This window comes from Polypterus senegalus, chromosome 15, assembly GCF_016835505.1.
Source record: "Polypterus senegalus isolate Bchr_013 chromosome 15, ASM1683550v1, whole genome shotgun sequence".
Classification (NCBI taxonomy): Eukaryota; Metazoa; Chordata; class Cladistia; order Polypteriformes; family Polypteridae; genus Polypterus; species Polypterus senegalus.
The window spans coordinates 103,506,919-103,534,435 of NC_053168.1; the positions used below are offsets into that span (position 1 = coordinate 103,506,919).

Consider the following 27,517-nt stretch of genomic DNA (forward strand, 5'->3'; position numbering starts at 1 on the left):
TCCACCTAACCTGCATGTCTTTGGATTGTGGGAGGAAACCGGAGCGCCTGGAGGAAACCCACGCAGACACGGGGAGAACATGCAAACTCCACACAGGGAGGACCCGGGAAGCGAACCCGGGTCTCCTAACTGCAAGGCAGCAGCTCTACCACTGCGCCACCATGCCGCCCTGATGTTAAAACAGATTTCACAAATTAAACACTATGAGTTAGGAATTTATTTAGCATGGTCAAAATGTCAGCTACCTAGAATGAGCCCCATTTATCTGTCCATTTCTTTTGCCTTATAGTGCAAAGATGGTCAAGGAGAATAATTAAAAACAGGAAACTCCTTCGACACCCAGGCAGCTGTGACCTGCATGAACATTGCTCTAGTGGATTTTATTTCACCAATGAGTCAAGATCACAAAAAGGATTTGTTTCCCCTGTAAAGGGAGGTAAAGCCAACATCAATAATGTCAATGTGTCTCTACTTTCATCTGCTATTTTTAGTTCATCCATTGTAAGTAAAAAAAGGCTTTCTTTAATGTTCTTTCTTCCCATTTTGTGCATAGCTGTGCATACATGCCTCACAGCCTTCCATGGATACACATTTACCACTATACAATGTAAATGTGACAGTACTACTCTATTACTACTAATACTACTGTAATTTCAAAGTTTAATAAGCAAAGGGACCTGCACTCAGAGACCAGATGACGATGGCTTCAGAAGAGACTTTACTCAGATGTCAGAGGTATGCCATCCTAAAGGAATCAGACCACAACCTGCCACTAAAGGACATTAAAATATATTTAGTGCCTTGTGGATGTTTGAAACAATGAAATGAGTGCTATGCATTAGTGAGGGAGCTTGAGCAAGGCAGCTTAGTGTAATGTTACACCAGCAGTTAGCCCAGTTGTTCATTAATTTACTGGCCCTTTAACTGAGTCATTTACAGTGTCTATAAAAATATTCCCATTTTATTACACAACTTTGAGTCTCAGTGGATTTATTTATTTATTTTTAAATTGATCAGCTGAAAAAGTCTGCTTAATGTTAAAGTGAAACAGATCTCCACAAAGTTATCCAAATTAATTACAAATATAAAATAATCAATCAGATTAGTAAGCATTGGCCTCCTTCTAGTCAGTTTTCAGCAGTTGTACCTTTGGCAGCCATGACAGTCTTAAATGTGCATGGTCAGGTCTCTACCAGCTTTGCCCATCTGGACACTGTCATTTTCCCCATTCCTCTCTGGAAAACTGCTGAAGCTGTGTCAGATTTCATGGTGAGTTAATGGTGAGTGAACAGCCCTTGTCAAGTCCAGTTGCAAATTATCATTTGAGGTGTGGACTCTGACTCAGCCACTCCAGGACATTAACTTTATGTTTGTGGTTATTTTCTTGCTGGTAAACAAATCTCCTCCCAGGTTCAGTTCTCTTACAGACTGCATGAGGTTTTCCTCTTGGATTTTGCTCTAATGTCCCGCTTTCATTTTAACCTGCACCCTCACAAACCTTTGATGGCCTGCTGCAAAGAAGCATCCCCAAGCATGATTTCTTCACCATGTTTCAGTGTGGATGGTGTGCTTTACATCAGGGCAGTATAACATGGTGCTTATTGTGATGGCAAAAAGCTCAATTTTGGAATTATCAAACCATAGAACTTTCTTCCATTGGACTTCAAATTCTCCTATGTGCCTCTTGGTAAACTCTGACTGAGATGTGTTTTCTTCGTTTTTTTTAGTGTCTTTCTCTTTGCCACTCTCCGCTATGACTGTCAAAGCTTCTGAGCAACAGCTCTTGTATGTACAGTCTCTCCAATCTCAGCCACTGTAACTCTGTTACTCATTCAAGCTCTCATAGAACTTTTGGTGGCCTTCCTCGGTAGTCTTCTTTTTGCTTGAGCATGATCCAAGCCTTTAATGACCTCTTAGGCTCAGCCATTAGCAATGTGTCTGTCTTTGGAGAGAGTTTCAACCTTGTCGAGAGGTTTACTTACCTCGGCCGCAACATTCATGTCTCTGGTGACTCTGACTGTGAAGACAGTAGACGGATTGAGAGAGCATGATGAAATCATGAGGTCGCTGGAAAGAGGTGTGTAACACTTTCGATATCTATGCAAAAGGATGAAGGTCCAAGTCTTAGAGTCCTGGTGCTTCCTGTCTAGCTATATGGTTGTGAGGCTTGAATGTTATCCAGTGACCTGAGATGAAGACTGGACTCCTTTGGTACTGTGTCTCTTCAGAGAATCCTTGGGTACTGCTGGTTTGACTTTGCATCGAATGAGTGGTTGCTCATGGAGTTCCAAATGAGGCACATTACCTGCATTTTGAGGGAGCGTCCTTTCCAGGAGGATGTGAAGGGGCTGCATGTCTGCCTGGGGGGGGTTGCCAACCAGGATCCCAAGCTGTTTCATCATGTGATGTGTGCGTCAACATGCTGTACTAGTGCATGCTTCCCAACCTGACTTAACCTGGCCTCTTCAGGCAGATTTACAGCTGTACATTACTCTTCATTTCTTCATGACAGATTTAACTGACTCCAAGGGATATTAAGTATCTCTGATATTTTCTTATCTCCATACCACTGACTTGTGCTTTTCAGTCACCTTTTCACTAAGTTGCTTGGAATGTACTCTTTGCCTTCAGTGTGTGGGTTAGACTCGCCATAAGCTGGACCTTCCAGACACATAGGTGTATTTAAACTACAATCAACTGAAACCCTCAGATCATCTTCATTGAACTAATCATGTGACTTCTAAAACCATTTGGCTGTACCAGTGATGATTCAGGGACATCACATTATCCGTTAATGGTTACTGTACAGTATTTGACCAATCACTATCTATATATATAATTCACTAAGGCAAGACAACCATGGAAAGGATTCACTAAGCTGCCGACAAGTGAGACACCTATGGCGCACGCAGGAAAGAGCCACGCCCACCAACTCCAAGACCATTGGATACGACGACAACTCACAGGGCCACGCCCACCAACTCGGACGTAACGACACAGAAAAAATGGCGTCATTTATATTTGTCTGTCGTAGAGGCCACATGCAGTGCAGGTCAGGTTAATGTCATGTGCATTGACTGTTCATAGAGGCATGTTTCTCGCGGAGGTGAATCGCCATATGCAGTGTGTGAAACGGTTTGCGAGGGGTATCCCATGGGATCCTTAAAACAATCCTTTACAACTGAGGTTGAAGCACAATGAAGTAAGCAGTCTTTAAAAACCAACTTTTCGGTTATGATGCATGACCGCTTGCACCATAGCAAACTGTTTTACACACTACATACAGCTATTCGCTTCCACGACAAACATGCGTCTTCTTAGATGCTCCTGCAGGAACACGGAAGACGTTTTCCTGCCCACCAACGCTCCTTTTTCACCGGCCGGCGTCTACCCTCGCTCTCTAGGCATTCACACTGCCTGCCCATTTGCCCGGACGCAAAAACTCACCGACCACCCAGTTAGTCCCTTTCATCTGTGGTAAGAGTCCACATGCACGTCTGAGCTACGCGGCGTTTGTTATGCCACGGATTCACTATTGTGTTGTATTTTGCTCTCTCCAGAGTTCCATCTTTTCATTCACTTACTGTTGTATTCTCACACCAACCCATTTTAGACATCCGTGTCTTTCCAGAAGTGTTTAGCATTCAATAAATAATTATGCATGACATTGACCGTGTGTCTGCCCAGCGCAGACAGGCATGGGTAAGCCGTTAAACCCCATTCGGGCTGCAAGCCGTGGAATTCCCACTAAATGTGACTCATACGCTCCCACTCATTACGTCCCTACCCTTTGCCCTTTGTGTACACCCCCCTCGTACCGTGGTCGGGTATCTTGGTGTATTATATATAGAAAAGCAGCCAAAACCGAGGGGTATCCCATGGGGTCCTTAAAACATTCCTTTACAACTGAGGTTAAACCACAATGAAGTAGGCAGTCTTTAAAAACCGAGTTTTCGTTACGACGCATGACCGCGTGCACCATAGCAAACTGTTTTACACGCTACATACAGCAATTCGCATCCGCAACAAACATGCGTCTTCTTAGATGCTCCTGCACTTTGTTCACACCCCCCTCCCACCTCGCTACTACCGTGATCTGGTGTCTTGGTGGATTATATATACAAAGGCAGCCAAAACCGCACAGAGCAATAAAAAGTTCCATCTTTTCATTCTCATTCTGTTGTATCCTCAAACCAACCCGTTTTAGACAACCGTGTCTTTCCAGAAGTGTTTAGCATTCAATAAATAGTTATGCATGACATTGAGCGTGTGTCGACCCGGCGTGGGTAAGCCGTTGAACCCCATTCGGGCTGCAAACTAAGTCCCACTAAGTGCGACTCCTATGCTCCTACTGGTTGCGTCCCAAGCCTTTGTACACACCCCCCTCCCACCTTGCTAATACCGTGGTCGGGTGTCTTAGTGGATTATATATAGTGTGGTGGATTGCCGGCATTTTACTCCGGCCCTCACCCCCTGGCCGCTAGGAGGAGCTCTCCCGAGAGCATATACGGGCCCCAAATTCCAGCAGGGCCTCATGGACTATGTAGTTTTTATACACAGCCCTGCTGGATACCTTGGGGGCCACTGGGAGTCGCTGTCGGGAGGCCAATGGACTCATTTGGGCACCATGACCCGGAAGTTCGTCACAGGAAGAGCGACAGGCTACCGGGGTGAAAAAAAGTACTGTTTACCCTGACCCGGAAGGAATAAGGACTTGTGGAACTGTTGGGCAGAAAGACTTCCGGGTCAGGAGGAATAAAATGACTGTGGGTGCTCCCAGACGGCGAGCTGAGTTGGGAGGCAGGGTGGCTAAGCGTCTGGGAGTGGAGGATTGGTTATTTGTGATTGTTTATTGAGAATTGTGGAGAGGAGCGTGCTTTGTGCACATTATTATTATAATAAATAATAATTGGATTTTATCTGGTGTCTGACGTGTGGTCTGAGGGTACAAGGGACGAGAAAACCCTTTAATCTGTCACAATAGAAAAGCAGCCAGATCCGCACAGAGCAATGAAAAGTCTACGTCAGTCACACGTACATCTGGACTATGTAAAGACGGCGACTTGACGAGTTGGACGTGGGCACATGAGCGGGCAGTGCATATTGAACGAGAAATCAGTCGATGTGTCTGACAAACTGGTGCGAGATTGGATGTAGCAGAAAATGTAAAAAAAAAATGTAAGCGTCCTATTTTTTGAAGGGGCATATAAGTCGGGGTCTGATTTTATGATCGATTTTTCGGGTTTCAGGACCTGAGTTATATGCGAGTATATACGGTGTACACTGTAGGTAGCGCAAATAATGTGGAAGAACTTCCTTAAAGCTATTTATGTTGTAACATGGTACTGGTTGGAACACATAAAGTGAATTGAGTGGGACACGCTATACTGGAAAGAGAGTGGCCCACACTCATCAAAATGCCATCTTTAGTATACGAACAATACAGTATACTAATGTCAAAATTTAGTTTAGATTAGATTAATAGATTTAGGAATCAGCAATAGTGATGACTCAGAAGATGTGATCATGAGTCAGCATCTGTTACACTTTTATTTGCTCTTTCTAAAAAGCTGTCATCATCTTGCATCACACAACCTGATCAATTGTGTAAGTGGCTTTGATGTGCTGTAACATTTCTGGATTATATAGACAATATGCTAAAACTCAACAGTGTGGTCTCTTGTAAAATTTTCTTACACTTTCTGCTTAAAAATATGTGAATATGTATATCTGTACATCTGTATATCTGAGTGAGATTCCAAAGGGTGAGACCACCCATGTTGATTTTCTGGACAAATTTTAAGTGTAGACAACATGCATAAATGGAATGCAGAGCAATTCTTAAGGTTCTGAAACTTCTTGTGATTGAATTTGACACAAGAACATGGCATTAATGAGTTCCTCCTTGAATGATTTGCCTGTATGTATTTATAACACAAAATATACTGCATCAATAAATAAAAAAACACTTGCACACACTTGAAAATGCTTATTTTATTTAATAATAATTAAAAAAAACAAATGGAAGATCACTGAATATGTCAGTTATTAATGAACAACTCTTTGTTACCAAATTCACTTTCAAATAGCCACAATAATTCCTTGAAATCATCCAGGTAATTCTAACAGCAAGATCATTGATTTTTCCCATTATATAGCCCCCTTCTCAAAGGAATGCACGGACCACAGAAAGAGTCTAAAACATTTACTAACGGTGACAGTAATGTCAGCCTTAGTACTGCGTAATTACGTAATACTGGAATGGTTGTTCAAAATTCATTTAGTTGTGACTACTTGACATAAAACTTTCAAACCTCCTTAATCCAATTCAAGTTCATGAATAGTCATAGTGTATGCTGCTAGCATTGAGCACAAAGTAAGAAGCAAATCTGGATGTGCAAGCCATAACAGTGCCCACTCATTCCAGTTTAGAGTTACTAGTTCAACTAACATATGTCTTTGAGATGTGGCAGGAAAAGCAGAGTTCCTGAAGGGAAATCCACATGAGAAAGGGTTGAATGCGAACAACATAATATACACCTAAAATTCCGTTACAACAAACTCCCAGGGGCCTAAAAATATTTCTTGTAACAAAAATTTCGTTGTAATGAGATTCTGTACTTGTTACTGTAGTGCTTTCTTTAACTTGCACCCAGGCGTTAGCAATCATTTCAATAGCTTCTTTCACGTTAATTTTAATCTCCTCCTGCCTACAAGTTATGCTGACGAGAATTTTTCTCAGTATTTCTTTGCCATAATACACTTTAAGGGTGAGAATGATGCCCAAATCCAATGGCTGAAGCACTGCTGTGCAATTGGGTGGGAGGAATTCAACGCGAACATTATCTAAATGTGGAAGCATCTTATGGGCAGCACAGTTATCAATCAGGAGCCGAATCATCCTTTTCTTCTTCATATTGTGAGGTTTCTGAACTCTTTTGAGACCCCCCCTCCACTCCCCACCCAACGAAAACAAAGCGCTGAAGTGCATCCCGAAGTGCGATTGCAGCGTCTGTGGAAGATTGTTTTTCCATTTTTTCTTCTTACCACAATCGAGAGCAGCAAAAATATAAAGTTTTTTTTTTTCTAATATGAACTGTTATCGTTTATTCGTGTCTGCCATTTCTATTGGAGGATGACAATGAGTTAAATTTCAGTGGAAGTTTTTCAAATGTTGATGAGCAATAAGCAAAAGGTATCACTGAAAACCGCAGGAAACAAAAAAGACAAAAAAAAAATAACAGTATGAAGAAAGTTCGAAGAAAGAAAAGAAATTTACAATGTTTCTGTTTGGGGGATCGTTGTGCACAACATTTTGGGTTCATATAACATTCCTGTAATATTTATAATTGTGTTACAAAGCATTCTGTTAAGTAATGAGCTGGTTCATGTGTTTGTAAGTCTTGAGAATGTGATACCTAGAGTTGTCTCCTCATTTGCCTTTTTGGTTGTTGTCACATTTCTCCTCAACCCAAAAACACCTCCTGACATGGTTATCGTCATCTTTTGAGAGGCAGCCCGCTTTATTTCCCTCTGTGGGTTGATTGAAGTTTCACATTTATGACACATGACAGAACTCACTCAAATCAAACAGCAGGGGGCTGCCTCCTGATGGCCTTAGCTGTCATTGCATGTCCATATTGTCGGATTTTAAAGGCGAGTGCCTCTGTTTGTCCTTTCTGTTTAGATACTTAAAATGCCCAATTAGTATGCCTGCTATTATAAACAGGCAGTAAGGCTGGCCCCAAATCAGTCCTTTGAAATAGGTTCTTCTGTTGTTGTTGAGAACTGTCCTGGTCTCTATTCATTTTGGACCAGGTTTGACATTTATTGTTATTAAAATGTATTGTTTTAAGATTTTTCATCATTGTGTTAATGACATCATTGTGTTGTGTTATCACTTTCTGGTTCCTATGATGCCATTGTGCTTGTCTCAGTTGATACCAAGTCAAGACACCACTTTATTTGGGTGATTTACAGTAATCCCTGAAGAAATAAGGTTAAATAATAAGAAAAGTTAAGGGTTTTGTTCAAGATTTACAGGACCCTGAACAGCTTAGCTCTCTTGTCTGTAGTCCTTGGCCTTATAAAATTTCGATTGATTGACCCCTACTTGTCTTAGAGTTGCATTTTCAGTGTTTGCGCTCAAACCTCTGGTACATATGAAAACATATTAAATTACCAGCAGTTCATTGGAGGTCATTCTGTTTGGTCACAAGAGCTCCTTGTCACCTATCTACTTGCTCCTTTGCAATGCCACAGGGATCAACTTACCCAAGTGTGGCCTGCCTAATACCAGCTGAATGCCCTTTAGCCCAGGGCTGCCCTCAAAACATGTCAATGCAGCACAGACTCCCTGACAAGTAAGTTGCTTTATTTTTTCTGCATGTAGAAAAGTAATAGATAGGCAACAGAAACTGAATGGACGTTATCTGCCCTTTTAAACAGCAACTGTAGACACTTTTACACCCCATTTTATGGTTGCAATATTTCAGCTCCCTATCAATAATGTAAAGCACTCTGGAAGATGTGTGCATTGCTGGACTGAAGGCTGTAAGAGACGCAGTGACAGAACAAACAGGACACAACAGTTACCTAATAGCACCTTTCTATAATAATTCAAGTCATGTAGACTCCCATGAGGCCGACTTAATAAAGTATTTACACCAGCAGCGGTTTGTTCTGTTGTAATCCAAACAGCCGGGCAGCGGCAATCCGCTTAAATCATCTGTCCCTAGTGTCGCTGCCCTTGAAAGTGCAGTTTCAGATGGTGACATACTTTATGATTTTGTTATCGTGCTCTTTAGGTCCCTGACCTTTATTAAGTCTAACTCAGAGTATTATGAAAAGCGTAAAGGTTTCTGCTGGTAAAAAGATTTTTTTCTATTTTACGGAAACCATTTCATAAGCTAGACTGTAATATTGTCCTAGGAAGGTCAATTTTAAGGACATGTGTACATTTGCCAAGAAGGACTGGGCATGAATTAAACTGTAAAGCTGTTGGTGATATTGTTAACTGAGTAAGACACTATATAACTAAGACAAGACTTAATTGGTGGGTTTATTAAAAATGAGGTGTGTGACCTCTACTACAGCATTGTGTGATCAATAAAGAAAGGGATTTATTGGCAAGTCTCAAACTCCTCAGTGCCGCCATGGTAAAAGCAAAGCTGTAGAGCTGAAGATTTGTTAGTGAAGGCATTGTTGTGAAATGTCTTTGTACTGATTTACTTCTCTCAGTTTGTATGTGTCTGCTTGACTATTCCAGTTTTCATAAGCACCCTAAAGAAGGGCAGGCTGCATCATTTGGGATTCTGAACTGACCTGTGTGAGTGAGTTTGGATATTAATGTCCTATGTGCTTGTCTGCTATCTTGTTTAGGGTTGATTTTTTACCTTGTATCCAGTGCTGGCAAAACAGAATGCAACTCCCAGTGACCCTGTGCTGAATAAAGTTGATTCTGAAAATGGATGAATGAGTTAATTGCACCATGGAAATTGTTAACATTCATTGGAAACAGTTTTAAGCAGTGCTAACCTACTTTCTTCATTGCTTCTTCCACTAACATCCTTTAACCAGGCAGATGGCCAGAGACATTGCTGAAGGCATCTGTTCCCCTGAGAATAATATACCTATACCAACTCTAATGGCTGCGGTGGCCAGGTTATGAAGTAGGGCATTTTGGTTTGATTTCTAATACATGCTGCTCTCTGGGAAGTGGTTGCTGGTAGTGATGAGAAAAACAGGGAAGTTTCGATTCTCATACAGTTTCATGAAACTTGTACATTTCTGTACATAGTTGTCATGCATGCGCGAGTCGGTCACTCATATTCTCTGGGCTCTTCTAAGGTATGTACTTCCACACCAGGTTGAGAAGGCCACTGGCGCTAACATCATCTCTTGTTCCCTCCATAGTGCCCAGAAAATGCAAAGTGAGGGCAATTGACTTTGCCCCTTGCAGTCCCATCGCTACATATCCCGCATTTCTCTGAAGGAGGTGTCACTTATGAAAGGAGCATTCTGCAGGATGGCACTCCTTCCTACCTTGACTTTGAGAGGCTTTATCAGCCGAGAAAGGTTCCTCAAGCATGGACCCTGATTTTATTGTTCGTTTGGCACCATCAAGTTTTGTTTGATCTGTTGTTTCATTTAAATGGAAATGACCGGACTGACATCCTAACATTTCATCTTGTGGACCTGCAATTCCTTCTAATTGACATACAGTAAACAAGAAATATTGCTCACTAAATGCTTTTTCATACATCTGTGGTTACTTGTGTTTTATTCAGCAGTGATGTGATGCAAGTAGCTGCCTATGTTTCTCATTCATGTTACAGAAGTGGTGCAGTACGTTTTTTAAAAATGTGACATGCCGTGTTTTTTCCATGCAAAAACACTCTAAAACACACACCGTTGTGCACATTATTGTGTTTTCTCCACTGGAACAGTTACTACACAGAAAGCCAAACCCTATACCAGCCATTACCTAGCAACCACCCTTTCCTGTTTCTTGATTCCTGCAGAGAAGGTTAAGGATATGTATGCTCCAAGTGCTGTGGATCTCCTAGTTTCATTTCTGTCTCAGACTCATCATTAGGAACTGAGTTTGCCAAGATTATCATCTGTAAGAGCAAGAGGAGACAATAAGAAGGTTTGGGGCACCTGGGGCAGAGCTTCTGGTTTGATGGTTTCCAGCAGGAAGGAGTGTGCCCAGGTGGATGGACACTAGAAGTGTCATCGGGGTTGTAAAAGCTGCTGATATTCTGGTCTGCAGAGTGAGGAAAAGAGAAGGTTGATATCACACAGCGCCAACCCTTGGAGTGGCAGAAGAATATCATTACCAGAGCCCTTAAACTGTCCCCTAAGAGCACATGCATGACATTTCATAATTGGCAAAGTAGGCATCATACTATCAGAACAATAACGGTCAGACAGTCTCATGCACAATTAATGCAATTAAATACAAGTAGATAGGAAATAAACGCCATTCTTCTTAGGTCAGTGGTGCGGCGTTTCATAGTAAATTTAGATTTGCATGAATTGCTTCACTCATCACCTTAGGTTCTAATTCTGTTTTCTAAGAAGTGTGTGACTGGATGGTTGGTCAAAGTTTAAGTCTATCATGAGGGCAGATGCAGATCTCACTGGTGCTGGTAATGAGTTAACAGCAAGGCAACTAGGGAGAGATCTAGAAGCTGTTTAACAGTTGAAATGTTCTGGTAGTGGACATTTTTATACCCACCTCTTGTAAAAGAGCCAAAACAAGATGAAATATCCTCTGCCAGATTATGGCTGCCTGCTTAGTCTCAGATATTATTAGCCTACTGTAGCAAAGAAATTTGAAACTCCAGGAGGAAATCTTGCAGACGATTTTAGTCTCTTGTTCCAGGACACTCACTACTGCATTACTGGAGCCAGTTCATTGCTTCTTTATGGACCTTATGCGTGAGGCACTACATCAAGGGATGTTGTTCATCAGCTTACTTGCTGGTGGTAAAGTAATGATTGCATATTGATATCCATCTTTATCTAGTTAGTAGTGTGCAAATTCCCTTGATGCGTCTGGTGAAATGGTGCAGTTCAGGTAGGCCATTTGATAATAATGTCACACAGTAAAAAGGAGTAGGAAGGAAAACCGGTGAATCATTGTGGCTGGTTGGAGGCTAGCCAGTTTTACTGGTTAGGTGGCAATGGTAAATAGGTGACGTTGACAAGCACAATAGCAAGCTTACTGTTTGAGATGTTAGCTGCTGTTATTTACTCATAAACGAAGGCAGCTGGCATGCAGTAAGCAGACTAGCAGGAAGGATGGCTCACTGACAGCATTGTTAGTCATTAGCAGACAAACACTGGGCAAACTGCTTTTCTTGCCTATTAAAGGGAATTGGAATCATGCTGTGTTGATCGCTGGCTCTATCTTGGAAAATATTTCAAAGCAAAGGATGCTATTTTTCACAATGTCAATTACAGCTGACTTTTAAATTGTTAAGATTTCACACACCCAGAACATAGCATGTACTACACACACAGAACATATCAAGTGCTTTCATTTGTCCAGTCGTCTTTTCAAAACCCAGATCAAGAGGTTTTCAAGTATAATCTTATCACATAAGAGTACATTAGGTGTCCATTTTCTTCTTACTCTCACAGAGAAAAGTGCTGTAGTGTGAGATTTACTTTTCTCATAGATCGTTTTTTTTCACCAGATTTTTAAATGCTTAACTCCTGTTTTCATTTTCTTTTTAATTCAAATTTTTGTGTTGTTTGTTTAATTGTACCTGAATACTAGCAATTAATGATCATCAGAGAGGAGCTAAAGAGCAGAAGCTACTTTCGTGCTTTTTACTTGTGTCACTTGCAAATAATGACTTAAATGACCTGAAATTAAATTAGACAGCAAGATAAAAGAATGAATTAATCCCTGCCTATCCATCCATCCATTATCCAACCCACTATATCCCAACTACAGGGTCAGGGGGGTCTGCTGGAGCCAATCCCAGCCAACACAGGGCGCAAGGCAGGAAACAAACCCTGGGCAGGGCGCCAACCCAAGCAGTAATCCCTGCTTAATACACATAAATTCTTCTCTCATCTAGTAATAATTTGGCATGACCAGTTCATAATTTGTGGAGTAACACAAAAAACATAGAAACTAGGTTATGCCACATTGTTTAATGAATGGAGGAGTTCAATTAAAAGGATAATTTATTTGGGATGAAAACCTGCAGTCACAATGAGAATCCCGGCAGTGAGCTTGAAACCCCTGCTCTGATCCCTCCCCCATGGGGCACTTCTCATCTACCATTCCAGTTATCAACATTGCATTCAGCTAAGTACTGTATCTCTGTGTATTCATTAGAATTTGAAGTTGTCATAATTTAATTTGAGAGACATGAAATATTTGGGTGACCACACAGAACCTTTACATGTGGAAGATGGTTAGAAGAAATGGAAAAAATGCAAGTTATATTCCAGCTCTGCAAGAACTAAAAACATGTATACATTTGACTGCTCTCTAGGGAGGCCCTGCAGTCAGTCCAATGTCTAATTTACCAGAATGAATGTGTGTGTTGATAGGTAATAATAATATTACATTTTACTTAAGGCACCTTTTATGACACTCAGGATCACCTCACAGTATAAAATACACTATTAGTAAAATCCACACTAATAAAACAATAGCAAGCATTAAAACAATAAGTATTCATTAATTAAAATAAGAATCGGAATGAACTAATGGGCAACAGTAAGTAGTAAATATTATTTACAACATTTGGTTCACAGTGCAAAGGCCTGTCGGAAGATTTGTAATGGAGTTCAGATTTCATATGTGGGAAGGTAAAGTATTCCAATGTTTGGGAGCAGCGACAGAAAAGGCCTAATCACCAACAGCACTGACGTTAGTGGTTTGGCCAGTTAGTAAACCTGCAGATGAGTCTAAGGTTGAAGGTGTCAGTTATCTATGTATTATAACAATTATGACCTGTATGTGGTGCAGCAGAGCCTCAAACGCAAGCAAGGTTTTATTGTAATAAAATATCTTCACTAGTTGTACCAGCACAACACCATTCAACACAATTCTCTTCTTATCTCTTTTTCCCCCTTAACTCCTCCCAGACGAGTTGTATTCATCCTTCACACCTGACTCCAACTCTCTTGGGTGAGACCCAAGCCCATCAATGCCGTAAATTACTCTATCTATCTATCTATCTATCTATCTATCTATCTATCTATCTATCATCTTGATCATTCATGATTGATCTGCAGACAAAACAGATACAGAAATGTCTAGCAAAAGTGTAGGTATGTACTCAATGCATTGAAGATGGCATATCATAGATCTTCTACTGCAGAAATCAGCATCATTTTGCATATTTAGTCAGCATGAGAAAATGCTTTCATTTTCACCATAAATGCCTTCCAATGTGTCAAATAAACCTAACAACGTATGGACTACACCTTGTAACTGCAGATTGAGTGTGTTAAGATTGACTTCTTCAAAACTCCTTTGTTAAAAATACGTAGACTGCTTCAAGGACTCAACAAAACTTTCTGATCAAAACTATGGGTGCGTTAATGATGAGTATGTGTTAAAGTTAACAATACTAACAACTGTGTTCATAACAGTAGTCAGATCAGATTTCGATATTTGGCACACAGATTTTCTGGGTGATTAATTCAATGAAACTTCATTTGTAGGTGACCAATGTGATTTTCAATTAATTTACAAACCCCCTCTGCTTTCGTATTTGGCGGTACATTCCGAGAATTTATAGCTGCTATATGTAGCCTAAGTTTTAGCATTGCATAGGGTTTTCAACATACTACTTTGCTAATGCTCTCCTGATAAATTCTGCTCTGCATGCCTCCTCTTTGAAAATTTTCTCATGCTTTCTTTCAAAGTGACACATCAAATAATGTTCAGCACACAATTTTTCCCAATACAGAACATATGGCAGAATCTCCTCTCACCAAAAAGCCGAACTCCTTTGCCCACCCAAATTGGGTCACAGAAATGACTGTTACACTTGCCTCTCATTTTGCACCATATTAACCCAAGGTCATGTCAAATCGATGATTCTGGGTTCCTGCGGCTGTCATGTGAGCAGTGAGAAGCACATGTAAACCAGGAATATTATTATCTTTTTCAGTTTAATGATCTAATATATATCCATCCATTATCCAACCCACTATATCCTAACTACAGTGTCACAGGGGTCTGCTGGAGCCAATCCCAGCCAACACAGGGCGCGAGGCAGGAAACAAACCCCGGGTAGGGCACCAGCCCACCGCAGTTTAATATATATATACTGTATATTTTTAATATAAGTACTATATAAGTACTTGGATGACACAACAGACTAGATAATATTTAATAAACTGTTCTAAAGTTATGTTTCATGAGAAATATCAAATCATTTTGTAGATGATTTGTAGTCATGTGACTATCGATCTTCTGGGTGCCACCAAAAATGGTGGCATGTGTGCCCTGTTCTAGTTCTTTTAAGACAAAATTGATGTTTAATCTCAATTTTAGTGTCCACCATCAAACATTAATAATAAGCACCAAATGACAATTACCACCATACCTGGCACGAGAGACATAGATCCAGTTTCCATGAGCTGTGTTTTGGTAGGGCTCCCTTTTTATTAAACCAATATGACTACCCTGTCAAGTAAGCCAAAGAGACAACAGCAGCAGGTTTCCTTTGAAGACGAAAGGGCGATACACAATTAAGAAGCAAGCTAATCATATCTCAAATATTTAAATGACATCATGAGCAGACCATGCCAAAATGGTCTTTTTTGTCCTTTCCTAACAGCCTTGAAACAAACTACAGTATATCTTAGAAGGTCTCTCATTTTCTAATAAGAAATCATAGATCACAGGCAACATCCTGTAGGTATGAGTTCAGGCTAGTAAATAAAGTTGCTAACTTTCAGTGTAAAGAAAACTGGAAACTCAATACTGTAGCACCTGTGATGCTCTTACGGTTGTTAGGATATGTGGATATTTATAGTTTATAAGTTAAATTCTGATGCAGCCCCATCCACAGTTTCTCTCTCAGATATCCTTAATGCTTTCTACACTTACTTTCATAGCAACAACTAATTTCTCCAGTCTGAGATCCTGCATTATGATTCATCCTTTTCTGTGAATGAATTGTGCAGTGCTGTGGATTTTTAAACAAGCTAATCTCTATAAGGCTTCCAATCTGGATGGAATTTCATGATGTGTTTTAAAAACTCTAGTTACCATAGAGCTGGCATTTTGAGGATATCTTTAATGCCTCGTTTAAAAATTCTGAGGTTCCTGTCTGCTTTAAAAAGACAACCATTACTCATGAACCAAAGAAAACAAACATGAACTATCTCAATGACAACAGGCCAGTGAAATTCACTCCCCTTATGATGAAATGCTTTGAGAACATGGAGGAATATTTTGGACCAAAGTAATTAATTAAATAACTCAGTATGAATACACAATTAATTTTTCACTTAAGTCTCCAATTTGACTCAAGAATGATTTAAGATATGAAGATGTAGGGGAAGTGACGGCGAATGTGGTAGGGATGAGAATGGCACCCATACGCATGCACTGCACAGCCACCCTGCTGGCCACTGCTGAGAGTTGATTCAACAGTAAAATAAAATAAAAATAAAAAAGGAATAACCTTGGAGGTCAATCATCACCCCGTAAGCAGATAGCAGACATCGCGTAGTATATGTGTACCAAATTTCAGGTCAACAGGTCAAACAGTTTGCAAGCTACAGGTGATTTAAAATCCTGGACAGACAAAATGACAGCCACAGTAGCATAATATATATAGAGATAAATAAATAAAATATTGAGTGTAAATAATAAATGTGTCATGGAATATGCTTTTGGTTGCTTAATTATTTAGATTTTTAATGTTCATAGTATTCTTCCAAATGCAACATGAAATACAGTTTGAATTTATAACCCAATTTTCCCTCATCAAAGCTGTGAGAGGACTGGCTGTAGCAAGTGCTGTGTTTTGACTGGACGCTTAAACCTTCAGCCATCAAATGCCACATTTACAGCAGGCACTTCAGATGCAGACTCCTGCTGATGAATTCTGAGCTTAAAGAATTAACATAGTGTCTTTTCACAGGAACTCTGGGCAGCTTTTTCTCACACTTGAAGCCAATGTCCACAGTCACACTTTTGAGCATGTGCTGAGCCATAGGATTCCGAAAGTCAAGCAAAGCACATTCATCTACTCTAAGGATGATTCACCAATCAAAAAAACAGCACTTGCTAGAGCCCGCCCTCTCAGCTTTGATGAGTGAAAGTGACAGTTTTAAATTCAAGCCATATATTATGTTGCGTTTGGAGTATTACAGACAAAATAAAATAAAATAACTGGGCAACAAAAAAGCAGATTCCTTGACACACTTATTCATATAAGTATTCTTACACCATATAAGAGACTGGTGCTGAATCTTCCTGATTGTTTACATTTCATCACAACAGTTTACCAGATTGTTTACCATATCCTTTGCACTTGATAATATCTGGCATATTTGGATAAGAAAATCTGTTGTGCATATAGACTGCAGCTCAGCATGTAACACTGTTGTACATTCAACGCTCACCAACAAATATCTCCGCTTTCTACACACTTGGGCAACTACATGTTACTCTTCCAAATTTCCAGGCTCCACTATGCGTGGATGGGCTGCATAACTTCCTTCACACTCATGCTCAACCCAAGAAGTCTACAGGGTAGTGTGCTAAGAGGCCAACATCACAGGCATTATCGCCATTAATGAGTTTGTCTACAGGACTATAAGTTTGCATTCTGAGACATGTGGTTCAAGAGCAGCATCTCTCTTAATGTCAGCAAAAACCAAGGTGCTGATTACAGAACACAGGAAGCAGAGGCAGACCAAACTCTCATCTACATCAGCGGGAATGCCATGAAAAGGGTCAGCATCTTTAAATCAAACTAAATTACTTTAAATTATTTGGGCAAAACATATCCTGTCAAGAAGTCTCTCCAATGCCTTTACTTCATTGGATGTCTTAGGACAGACTGGATGCCTCCATCTTCTATAGGATGTAGTGCTCCCATATTAAGTGTTGTAATTAGAATGATGTCTGTCCTCTGAGTTTCATTTGCTCATTGCCTTGCAGTCTGTGTAGTTAGTTATGTGTACAGGAGCTTTCGCTACCCTGCAACTGAGAGCTGGAATGCACTGTTCGACTGTGTTGCCCTTTGAAGACAAGATTTCTGGGTTTATTCAACAACTGTTTCCATGTATCGTCCAAAAAGGCAACTATAAAGAATTAAACATTTTCTTTCAGAAATATTCAATTTACTTCCTTATTTAGATTTATTTTATTACTATAGTAGCTATTAGGGAGAGTATGGCACCATGCCATCATGGCTATAAAATATGCCAGCTCTGCATACATTTTATCCTGATTTTGGAATAAATTCAACCCTTTTTTGCTTGCAAGTATTTTGCTGTTTGATATTATTTTCAGCTTTAGACTCTTATTATTCTTGACCTTGATGTTTCCTAGCATTTTTGATATATTACATTGGTACTTTTTGATTTTTTGATAATGACTTTACTTTGGCCTTTTGACTTTTCTCTTTACTGTGGTTGTTCTGATCCTTTTTTTTTTTCTCAATATCTTTTAAAAATGTTCAGCTGTCCTCTTAGGACATTATTTGTCCGCTGTCATTTTAGAAACTGTTTGGAAAGGCCTATTCCTTCTTTAGCAGACATAACAGCAACAGACTACAAAAGTTAACTATTCAAAAAAATTCTTTTGATTTGGTATTGAACTTTTTCATTGCCTGCAAAGGACAAATCTGAATACTGTCAGTACCAAAGAGTAATATCCAGCACTACGTCTTCATTTAAGTATAGAACAGAAGTTGATGAGGTGGCTACTTGCACAGTGTCTAACTTCAGCTTTTTTCCGCAACTAACGAATGTCAGTAGTTTCCTCAAAGGGTGCATTCAAATGGTTTTCTCTTTCTTCTCATTAGTACCATCTTCACAATTTCTTTTGTCAACATATGTATTTATTCTGATGAATTTCACACATTTCCACTCTTTATTTGAATAGTATCTGATTCAAACTTGGATTTTGGTGCTTCATTTCAAACAGTTTCTTTTATTTGGATTTTGCCCAGGCTTTTTATAAATGTGGTTTTATGTGATTGGGGGATTAATATTCTACCGGCTTTTTCAGGAAAGGTAGGGCTAGTCTAGACTGGTAAGGCATGTCAGAAGTGGTCTTTTGAGAATCTTCACAAAGACCAGGGAAGGTGAGTGGAGACACATGGGAAGTGCTGATCAGAGCACGTTGCCGCACCCACCACATGACGAACCAACCGGATTGGGATCCAAGTGCAGCTGTGCAACACCACACTGAACGTGAGGTTTTTTACATTGGCTGGAGTGCCAGTTCTGCCACCAACCCCAATAGCCTCATGTTATTCTTCTTGTTTTAGGTGTTTCTTTGCGTCTTAATTGTATTTGCTTTAATGTGTGCGTATATTTGTGTGTTAGTTTACACCCTATTTTTGTCATCTCATTGCTCACTATAAAATAATATATAATTAGCACATTGTTTTGCAAACTCCCTGTTAAGATTACCCGTTTTATATATGCATGTGGCACTTCTTCACATCAGAACTGTAAAACATTACAGTAGGCTGACTACTGATTCCGGGATATTATTTGTCAGTAATATTTTTGTGAAATTATTATTGTCCAGATATATAAGGCCTAAGTCAAATTCAATTAAATGTGTTTATTAATTTATAATTGTATTATCTATAAATAAATGTAATTATAAAACTACAAATTCCTGAAAAATCCTTTTATTATTATTAGTTTTTTATTTTAACCTGTTAGAGCATGTAAGCATGGCAAAACATTCAGGTGCATATGAGGACTTCTTTACTGATTTAAAATTTGGAGCATTTTACATTATTGTAGCTACTTTAAAGAGTCAATTAGCACATTTTTGTTCATTAAATATTTTTGTAGCAATGAGTCATAATTAAAAAATAACAGCAATAATGGAATGCCTTTACATTTGTTAGTGTACTAAATTAAATACACACTTACAATGGGCTTTTGGTGGCTCAATTACTTTCATAGACAGCAAATTCCAATTCAAGTGATGTAAAAATGGCCTTGATTAATATTCTGTTCATAGTTGTTAGTTTTAAGGGTCTATGACTTACTGTAGTTCAAATCTCTTAGAACATACAGTAACAATTTTGAAAGAGCTAGTTGAAGTTAAAATCTGAAGTTGGAGTTAAACTCTGCTTAACATAGTTGGGTAATTCTGACCATAATTGAGAGCAGTTCCTGGGCTATACTGATAAATTATAGTATCAGAGAAATACTGAATGAATATAATATGTAGATAATACAGGTGTGAGGCTGTTAGTGTAACATACTACAAATGCTGAGTATGTATTTGTTCACCATGTTTACAGAATGACACTGACATAATTCCTTTCATCTTACATTCATTCCTAGATAACTGACTTTTTTTACTTTCATGATTAACTTCCTTCAAGCCACAGAAGAAGTGAGCTGTTGTAGAAGCAGCTTGTGTGTGTGTGTGTGTGTGCTTACCCCGGAGTTTGACTAGCATGTATTACAGATCCATTTTGTCATCACTAGTGGCTTCTGGACAAATAAAATACAAAAGTGCAGAAGTTAAAGTGACCCCTCTCAAGCTAAATTTTAAACTCTAAACTAATCTGTAATTGAAGTTGCACAGAATGTTTCTGTGTTTTAAGATGGATGACTTTGAAAATTTACTGATTCTTTCAACGAGAGTTTTTGAAATTTGGTGTGGTATACAATATTTGAGATATCTCAAAAGAAACTGAACTTTCATGACAAATTTTCTTGACCAATAAGTGTACCAAATTTCAACAACGTTGGTCAACTGACAGCTGAAATGGTTCACGTAGACAAACTCACAGACATACAGCCACACTGATATGACAGTCATCGTAGGTGCTTTTCATATTATACGAGCCAACCTGCGGCGTATGTACGCCGCATAATCAGGCCGGTTTTTTAATAATTTTTAAGCATAGGGAGAAAATTTTACATTTGCAAAATCGGTAATGTAATAAATCAGCAAGAAAAGCAACATTGTAACAATGCACGGAACAAACCATCACACAATCGTCCGTGCGGCGTAGCGAGGTGGGAGAGGGGTGTGTACAAAGTGCAGGAGCATCTAAGAAGACGCATGTTTGTTGCAGATGCGAATTGCTGTATGTAGCGTGTACAACACTTTGCTATGCTGCACGATGTCGTGCGTCGTAACTGAAAACTCGTTTTTTAAAGACTGCTCACTTCATTGTGTTTTAACCTCAGTTGTAAAGGAATGTTTTAAGGATCCCATGGGATACCCCTCGCAAACAGTTTTACACGCTGCATATGGCGATTCACCTCCGCGACAAACATGCCTCTATAAACAGTCAACGTGTGGGAGGGGGGTGTGTACAAAGGGTAGGGACGAAAACAATGGGAGCGTATGAGTCGCACTTAGTGGCAATTCCACGGTTTGCAGCCCGAATGGGGTTCAACGGCTTACCCACGCCTAGACACACGCTCAATCTCATCTATAATTATTTATTGAATGGTAAACAGTTCTGGAAAGACACGGTTGTCTAAAACAGGTTAATGTGAGAATACAACAGTAAGTGAATGAAAAGATGGAACTCTGGAGAGAGCAAAATACAACACAATAGTGAACCCGCGGCATAACAAACGCCGCATAATTATTTATTGATGGTTGAACACTTCTGGAAAGACACAGAGACACCCCTTGCAAACTGTTCTACACGCCGCATACAGCGATTCACATCTGCGACAAACAAACTGTTTTACACACTGCATACAGCAAATCACATCCGCGACATGATTTTTCCTAGATGGTCCTGTCGCATCCACCCTCACACTCGAAGCATACACACTGCCTGCTCATGTGCCCGGTCGCAAGCCGCATCCAGCCTCGTTCTCGAAGCATACACACCGCCTGGTCATGTGTCCGCTCACAAGAGAAACTCACGGAGAGCCGCCCACCAGTTGCCTGTGTGTGTGCCTCTGTCTGTCTCTGGCGCGGCTTTCTCTTGCGCTGCCTCTGTGTGAACCGGTCAGGCACAGAGAAAGTCAGCTGCTGACAGAGCGTCTCGACTGTTGCAGGGCCTGCATTGGTGAAGCAGGTGAGACGGTAATGAAACAGAGGCCCAGGGCTTATTGGTTTTTAAAGACTGATTCCTTCATTGTGCTTTAACCTCAGTTTTAAAGGATTGTTTTAAGGATCCCATGGGATACCCTCGCAAAACCGTTTCATACGCTGCATATGGCGATTCACCTCCGCGAGAAACATGCTTCTATGAACAGTCAACGTAGCTCGGAGGTACATGACATTAACCTGACCTGCACTGCATGTGGCCTCTACGACAGACAAACATAAATGACGCAATTTTTTCTGTGTCGTCGTGTCCGAGTTGGTGGGCGTGGCCCTGCGAGTTGTCGTTGTATCCAATGGTCTTGGAGTTGGTGGGTGTGGCTCCTTCCTGTGTGCGCCATAGGTGTCTCACTTGTCGGCTTAGTGAATCCATGCCCCTTCCGGCGTGCTTTTCAAGGTTGTCTTGCCTTAGTGAATTATATATATATAGATGTGAATGCAATAGAACTCAGAGCTTAAAATAAAATAATTAATAAATAAACAGTACAATACCAAAAATATGAGAAAATTCTGCTTGTTGAGATGCTTTGTCCATTCCTTGGCTGCCAAGGCATACGGGTCCATGATCTTTATATAGCTGAACCCTTTTCAATAATGTTGCTTTGTGTCCAGTTCAATTTGGCCTGGTATAAACCTCCTTCTCACTTACTTTGTCCATTTTCTTTTGCTTTTGCTTTCATAAATGGTGGTTTCTTGCAGTATGTCAATACTGTTCATTCTCATTGTTAACAAACTGGACCAGTCCTCTAAAGATGTCATCTAAACCCTATGTTGCAAAGAGATATGTAACGTATCACTCATTCCCTGTTGAAAAGGAGGCAGCATTTGAAAGTATCATCCATAACCAGGTCAGAAGAGCAATGGAATCCGCATCACAAATTTGGCCAAAAAATTTCATTTTTATTCATTCAGCTGAATACTGAATGTCCCATTTATTAATATTTTTTAAATATTTCTGGTGGCCAAAAATTTAATGTATTCCTTCTAAGGAGTATTATTAAATGAGATCAGATACACTATTGTGTGACTGTTCGACCCCTCCTATATTCTGCCAAATTCTACAGGAGCATTATCACTAACACTAGAAGATTTAGGAACAGTTTTTATTCTCAGGTCATAAGGAAACTCAACTGTTTTTTCCACTGACATCAGTATGAGCTTACTTGGTGTAATATATTTATTGCGTTATGCTGGTTGCAGTTTGGTTAAGTTTTCAGATGATACCTAACTAGGTGAAAGTAAACATAGGATATAGAAAGTAGATATTATACATTTGAATACACAATGGGATGTCTGAAATTTTAAAGTACCCAATATAAGAAGGATCTTGGAGTCACTTTGGACTCAATCACTGTCTACTTCAAGACAGTGTACAGAAGCGATCAGGAATATGAAATGTGATGTTTGGACAGATATCGCAATGTGTGGAGTACAAATTGAGGAAGGTTTTGCTTAGGTTATAAAACATACTAGTGTGGTCTCACCTGAAGTACTGTGTACAGTTTTAGTCTCCATATTATAAAAAAGATATAGCAGCACTACAGAAAGTCCAGAGGAGAGTGACATGGCCTATTCTGGGACTAAGAAGTATGAGCTATGAGGAGAGATTGTTGAGCCTATTCAGTTTACATAGTTTAGGAGACATGACGGTTTGACATGATGGACGTGTTTAAAATTATGAAGGTAATCAGTTCAATGGATTCTATTTAGTACTTAAAGATAAACCTTTCAGCATGAACATGGAAACATTGCTGGAAACTTGTACATAGGGGATTTCACAGAAATGTTAGAAAGTTTTTCTTCAGTCAAAGAATAATAGACATATTGAATAAATTACCAAGTAGTATGGTGGAGAGTAGGACCCTTAGGGACCTTCAAATCCGGACTTATGTTATTTTGAACAATCTAATGGAATAGGATTGACAGGCTTGTTGGGCTGAATGGCCTATTCTAGTCACAATTGTTCTATTCTTCTGTATTTTATGAATTTTTTATGTGTTACAACATGTAGTTTGTAGTGATAGGCAAGGACATTTTTTTAATAATAAAGTTTCTGATTAAATGAGCATTTAAGGAAACCAACCCTGCAACACAGCAAAGTCCCTGAAAAAATTCTGACATTACTTGTATCATGTAATCCACATATTAATTCATTTTTTCATATGTCCATAATGTGCAAAACACATGTACTTTTTGCTAAAATATCATTTAAAAATACTTCCAGAAAATCAGAGCAGCGCACATAGAAGAAACACGTTTACACAGGAGTGAACATCTGACCTGAAGACAGGACCATTGACCAATAAATAAGGAGGAGAGGCAGGTCTTCAGTTCAAAAGTAAAGTTCAATCCCATTCTCCATGAAAACGTGAGATAAAACATTTTTGGGCCATCACTACAAACCACATGGAGTTAGTAATATATAAATAAAATATCATTTTTGAGGGAGCATTTCTGTAATGTTGCACTCATTGTCTTTTTTTTTTTTCTGCTATTACTAGTTTGTGACAGAAATGCAAGTAAGAATCTGATTGTACAGTATACATGATGATAATGTTGAAGTTTCTGAATTTCAAAGTGAAATACCCAAAAGTCCAGGTTCTAAATATGTGTCACATACACACTGTGCCATCTTGCAGTGGAAGATCACCTTGGTATTCTTCATTTCTTGTGGTCTTAGAGTTGCTTTGTTACTGCCCTCTGTGTCCTTCCATTCTTAGGTGTTTTCAATAAATAACCAAAAATGAAACAACAGGAAGAAGCAATGAGACAAGTGAGAACATGGTCATTATTTTTCTAATGTTTTATGCTTTTTTTATAGACTGACAAACGATTTGACTTGGGATCAGCAGACCTGTTGCCATCTCTACCTCCAGAAGGATGACATCTGCTTCCTCCTTACCTTTCATCGCTGTCTTGCTGGACTGTGGTTTAGCCATGTCTGCACCAAAACTACTGTAAATAAAATTATGCTATGTAAATTTTCAAAGCCCACCCTGAGACCGCCATATTTTCTGAATGTGCAAATTCTTTGCTAGCATCTGGAGGTGCAGAGGATGAGATCTTCAAGGAAAGTAGTCATCATTTAAAGGAGGGTCCAGAACAATAGGTGAACTTTAGTTATGTACTTAAGCTGAGCACAGATGTACTTTCTAGAACAGGCTGTAATTGGCCTACTTATGCTAAAGGCCAAAGACTTTTGCAGGTAGGAGTATTTAATTTGTGGGAAGGCTTTCATTAGATCTGGTTATTTATGTTATCTTCCCTTGATTATCCAGTTTCTTGGGTCCTCCTAGCTAATACTCATGAGCACCTCCTTTAGCTCTCTGAATTTATCACAGCCATGGTTCTGTATAAGCTTATTCCAGTGTGTTGGCCAGTAAGGTTACATTTTAAAATTTCTGTTAATGGGGTGGTGGCAAATCTCTGAAGAAAACATTTTTTGCCACAGCTTTCCAGTTTTCAGTATTGTAAGATTTTCATGCCTAGTAATTTACTTGTCATGTATCTGGGTAACCGTTCCTTTTGAAACATTAAATATTATTTTACAGGATATGTTTCTTGACTATTATCCTACTGGAGGTGCTTTTTACTGGGCATCAAAAAATTAGGCTGATCATCAGCTTTTTTCCAGTACATATAGCATTCACATGTTACTCCACCTGTACTGAATAACCAACAGTGCAGAAAACCTCCTCACCCAACCACACCACTTTATTAAGCCTGCAGTCAGCCCACATGGCAGGATCAGCGAATTATTACAAATTAAAACTGATTTTTTCCAGCTTATCCAGAGGAAGTAGTCCTTTTGCCAAATGACATCTTACCTGACAATTGTTTAAACCAGGCAGTGCTCCATCTTTACTAGATCACGAGTGAGTTGTTTGTTCTTGCATGACCCTCTGTGTGCTACTGTTTTACTGTCCTCATCTGTCAATCCTTTCCACTCTTTAGAGCATGGATAGAATCTAACATCAGCCAAAAGTTTCCAGCCACAAAACACTCTATTAGGAAAATATTGCTTAATCATTTCATAGTCATAGGTTGTAGGCATTGTCGGTTAAGAAAACCCTACCCATGCAACCATGTGCTTCCACTGTTTTGCCTTTTAAAGTCAATTATTTATATTGTGTCATGTCATCAACGGAGGTGGAGCTAATTGTATGGAATGAAATGTTATTTTTAATAAACTAGTAACTCAGTGTGTAGAGTCCAGAATGCTGTGGGAGGTTGTTATTAGGGATGGTGGTGTAGGTTGGGTGGGTATTGTTGTTAAGGTTATGTGGGTTACATGATGATACTTGCTTTGAAGAATTTCATACAGTTATAGCTGTAATTATTTAAAATTTTACAGAAAGGAAGTCGGTTGTTATATAAATTTAGGTCATCAAAAAATGGAAGGAGAGATACAAGGAAATTCTGCAGAAAAAGATCAAGTTCAGACACCAGAAAATGGCACCCTAAAGATGATAATATTTTGTGATGACCAAAGAGGTGTCAGTCGCATGTGGTTTTGGTTTGTTGTATTTAAGGGTCTGAAATGCCATCAGATTAAAATGGACTGCTTTGAGCCATCTAAGCTTCTTCCTTATTTAAACCACACAGTAGATAAATGCCATTTGCTGTGTTTTTTGTTTTGCAAGTACATTAGCCATCTGGGTAAGTATACATTTCTCATCTTTTGCTCCATTCCCAATTGACTACTTATGTTTATTCTCAGGTTAGACATTATAAAAGAGATCCACACAGGATCCTGAACAAATGAGTACAGCAGCTAAATATTTTGCCCTTCTCAAGTGTATAAACTAATGAAAGTGTATAAACTTATAAACCTCCACCCAAATGTAGAACAGCAGTAACAGATGGAGTCACCATGAAAAAAAATAGCCTCTCTGTCTGTCCTCCTTTGGGTGTAGTCAGAAAGACTCATAATGTGCTATCATTCTTCCCAGAATTCTTGCCATTCTTCTTCCCATGTGCACTTGCTTTCTTCTAGTCCCTGTGCTCAGCTTTTCCTAGACAGAATAGAGCAGACATTTTTATATCAGTTTTTGGTCTTTTTGTGTTTTTAGATTTACCCTAGAAAATTTCTCACAACTCCCAAGAAACACATCCCATTACCGCAGTATTTTCAGCTCCCTTACAAATGGCCCTATTCTACTTAAATTGATTTGACCCACTCATTTACATCCGTGGCCAGGCTAGCATTTTTTAGTGTCTCATACCACAAGATACTAGGGCCCCATTCCATTCAGGAAACTTTCAGGGCTCCCTTCGGGATTTTCCAGTATTTACAGTTCATAACCTATTACTTGATCGTTGGTCTCCACATAATATCAAGCTTCAGCATAGTTATGAGGGGTGTTTGATGGCAAGTGAGCCTACAGTACATCCGGAAAGTATTCACAGCGCATCACTTTTTCCACATTTTGTTATGTTACAGCCTTATTTCAAAATGGATTAAATTCATTTTTTTCCTCAGAATTCTACACACAACACCCCATAATGACAACGTGAAAAAAGTTTACTTGAGGTTTTTGCAAATTTATTAAAATAAAAAAACTGAGAAATCACATGTACATAAGTATTCACAGCCTTTGCTCAATACTTTGTCGATGCACCTTTGGCAGCAATTACAGCCTCAAGTCTTTTTGTATATGATGCCACAAGCTTGGCACACCTATCCTTGGCCAGTTTCGCTCATTCCTCTTTGCAGCACCTCTCAAGCTCCATCAGGTT

The 27,517-nt window shown here is 39.4% G+C and overlaps 1 protein-coding gene across 1 annotated transcript in view; it reads left to right on the plus strand.

Moving 5' to 3' along the window:
• tsnare1 (T-SNARE Domain Containing 1) overlaps window positions 1–27,211 on the plus strand; it is a 935,796-nt gene extending 908,585 nt beyond the window's left edge. The window contains exon 12 of the mRNA XM_039737258.1: window positions 24,600–27,211. The gene's annotated coding sequence lies outside the window, so the exon portion shown is untranslated. The remainder of the gene's footprint in view (window positions 1–24,599) is intronic.
• Window positions 27,212–27,517: the final 306 nt, after the last annotated feature.